The following is a 3623-nucleotide window of genomic DNA, read 5'->3' as shown; positions in this document are numbered from 1 at the left end:
ATGTTAAAATTGTCTTGTCTTTCCCGAATGATAAGGATTTAACAATAAAAAGATTGATGCTATCTTGGAATTTTATCAATAATTTGCTTAAGCATAGGGGATACAATATTTTTTTAGTCCCTATTCAAAGAATTATAGAAGAAAAATTTTCATCAAAAAAGTGAATTAGGAAAGATTATTCATCAAAATATGACCCCATGAACATACAAAATAAAAAACATGTATCGAAATTCAATCATCAATTATGTGTTCGAATATAAGAGAAATTCTAGATAATGATTGTTACCCTGAAATTTTCTTGTCACTCCTAAATTATAAGGATAAATAAAAAAATTGGGTAAAAAAATTCTTTTTTGGACTTTTTATCAACAATTTGCTTAAGTAGGGGGTACAATATTGTCTTAGTCCCTATGCAAAGAATTATAGATAAAATATTTTCATCAAAGAAGTTAATTAGGAAATATTGTTCATCGAAATATGAGTCAAAAACTATATCTTGATATACCCCAAAAAATACATCTTTTCTACCATGAGATCTATTAGCTGTTTGGATTACTTAATTGTAACGAAATTGAGAATGGGTACACTTGACATGAAAAATCACTTCAAAAATAAATGTATTCATTTTGTAGCAGATATATTATAGGATCAAACTAGATTGGCTCTTGTTCATTTCGAGGAATTACATGTGGAGAAATCAGCCATGAATCGGCACTGACTCAAAATTTTGGTAACATCAACTTTTTTTAACTAATTATTCATTTTTTTATGTACACCATTAATCTCAAGTTTTGAATCAAACAAATTCAAAGACACATATTGTTCATGGTCGAAAATGATAATATATGGGTCTTGGAACATTGATGGGGTGAACAATTAGTTTCGAATAAGAGATATCCACCCGAGTCACAATAAATATATTTGTCCAATTGACACGTCCAAAGGAATCAATACTGATTTATTGAATCATTAGCTATTCATGTAAAGGTTGGTTATTGGAGTTTATAGATAGTCTGTTGTATAATTATCAAAGAGATTAAAAGAGGCATAGATAATTTATTTATCATCAAATAGAGATGAATATCATAGGGCAGCAGCAATAAATACTTTGGCCTTAAATTGGGGTATTCAAAAACATGTCAACTAGATATCATTAAGAATTCCAAACTAAATCATAGGAAAGGATTCATTCCCCTACAATATTTTTCTATTGGAGTTTCTCATTTCTTTTATCGGGCATAATGATATGAATTTAGTTTTATTGAATTCTAATATGCAATGCCTAGCAATTCCTCTTTCTTGGATCGAGAAGAGCATTGTTGGAATTGGGTGGAAAGCCAAATGGCTCTAAATTCAAAGATTTCAACTATATTTTAGTGCAAGGGGAAATCATTTATACTAATACTCAAAAGATCATTTTCTCACACATCGGTGATACTCTAAGCATTCCATCAGTTATGTATCAACATTCCAATAAAAATACTTGTATGCATATAAAATCTTTGGTTCAACGAAACAAAAACATTAAAAAGAAACAAATTCCAATTGATGTAGGCAAGGGGGAAGGGCAATTGATGTGCCTTGCTTTTGGGTTGATTTGGTTCCTTGCTTAGGCTTGGTTGTCTCAGGTTTAGCTACCCCTTTGGCATGTTGCAGTGTTCTTCTACTTAATTCAGCTCATTATATTAAGTGGAATGCCTTTTCAGCTCATTAATTGGATGTCCTAGTTCTTACCCCCTATGTTTGTCCTTCAGTATCTCCGCCAGGCTCCGGTCCCATAGCTGGTTGTTCCTGTTCTCCGTGGATGCCCGTTCCTATCCCCCGTGTGGTCCCTTTGGGTGCTGTTCTTGGAGCCGCCTGTTGGCCTTTTGTCTTCCTTTTCCTAGTTGGTTCGGCTGAAGGTGGTTGGGGATGTTTAGCTTCCTCTTTTTACCTATATATATGGGTTGCTTTGGAGTATAAAAAAAGATGTTATAGAACAATTTTTTTACAGCAAAAATCTGAGAGTTTTTTGGATAGCTTGCAAGCTATGCCTCTTTGTCTTCCCCTTCTTCTATGAATTCATCTCGGGCTTCTTATCTAATTCTTCTCTCCGCAAGTGACCACCCAATTTGTATCTTTATTCTCAAACAAAGAAAGCTTCTTTAGATGTTTTATTTTATAAGCTTGTATGTGTCGTCTTTCTAATATGAAAGCTAAATTGTGTTTTGTTTAAGTTATTTTGTCATGATATATTGTTAAATTTTGTCGTTTAGGAAAGGAAGACCTAGTTTCTATGCAATCTTAGTCCCCTATGTAAATTTTGTGATGAGGACATCGGAGATCAACGGCTACAATCTTGAGTTATTTATTTATATGTTTTTGTACTAGTTTATTTCCTATTGTTGTTTTTCCCTTTATACCCTTACGGGTGGTCATATAGTGTTGTAGCACGAAGGGCATTTTAGTCTTGTATTTCTTTTCTTTTCTTGAGCCTATTTCTAGGTCACTTGTTTAGTATTATGGGATGATGATGAATTATTGATAATGAAAATTTTATGTTGTTGTTGTTCTCTTAGTGAGTTCATAAGGGGAGAAGCCCGAGGAGGGTGAGTTGCAGTACCCGTCAATCATGGTGGATTCCAAGGTTCGCGGTTCTCTTATCTTTCTTTTCTTTTATTTTTCCTTGCATCGAATTCCCTCCCAACTTCCCACCCACCGGCCTCATTACCCACTAAGTTTTTCTTGGTAATTTTTCCCAAATCCGAGTCCTTCCCCTTGCTGCCAGCCTCCTTGGACGTCCACGCCACCAACTTCCTCCAATCCACCCGCCGGCCAACCACCTGGCCGCCAGCCTCCAGCCAACCACCCGTCCAGCCACCATCTCCCCTGCTCAATCCGCCGGCACCCCCTTCACCCAACCCACATGTTTGAAATTCAAATTTTAAAAGGGCATTAATTGCTTTCTTAAATTAAGGCCAAGTAATTAAGAGAGCTATTAATTGAATTTCAAATTCAAATTTGAAATTCAAAAAAAGCTTTCAAAATACTAACACTTAAATTAGGAACCCCCCCCCCCTCCTCTCAATAAAATCTGAAATTTAATTCAGATTTTCTTTAAACCTTTGATAAGTGTGTGGGCCCCACTTCATTAGCCTTAATTCCCCTCTCCCCTCTCTCTCTATGGCCGGCCGCCCTCCATGCTCATTTTCTCTCTCCAATTTCATTAATAACCCTTCATTAAGCCTCCCTAATTACCTCCCACAATTCCCTCTCATCCAATTTAATTCTCCCCATTAAAATTTGAATTTAAATTCAAATTTATCCCACTAAACCCATTTAATCTGAAAATTAATTTCAGATTTCTATTCTCTCTCTCCCCAAATTGATTTGGGATTTAATTAATCTTGTCACCTAGGCAAGGAAATTAATCTCAAGACTATTTCCCATTGTTATTCCCAAATTTTCCTGCTATACTCTTTCAATTTCTGCATCCAGAAAGCCGGAACGCAGCAGTTCTTCATAACAAAAGGCTGTCCATAATTTTTATGGACAGATTTTGTGTAGTGTCCTGAGACCCGATCACCCTTAGAGCTGCTGCCAAGGTTCCTAATGTGACAACCGGTTCTTCCGGCGGGTTCAAC

General features: G+C 35.7%; 1 pseudogene; it reads left to right on the top strand.

The window, feature by feature from the left end:
- Positions 1-880: 880 nt before the first annotated feature.
- On the top strand, positions 881-1505 carry LOC114578600 (annotated as a pseudogene).
- Positions 1506-3623: the final 2118 nt, after the last annotated feature.

The sequence above is a fragment of the Dendrobium catenatum genome, unplaced genomic scaffold, assembly GCF_001605985.2.
Source record: "Dendrobium catenatum unplaced genomic scaffold, ASM160598v2 original_scaffold_87272, whole genome shotgun sequence".
Classification (NCBI taxonomy): Eukaryota; Viridiplantae; Streptophyta; class Magnoliopsida; order Asparagales; family Orchidaceae; genus Dendrobium; species Dendrobium catenatum.
The sequence above is the reverse complement of the archived record's forward strand: the minus strand, read 5'-3'. Positions and strand labels throughout refer to the sequence as shown.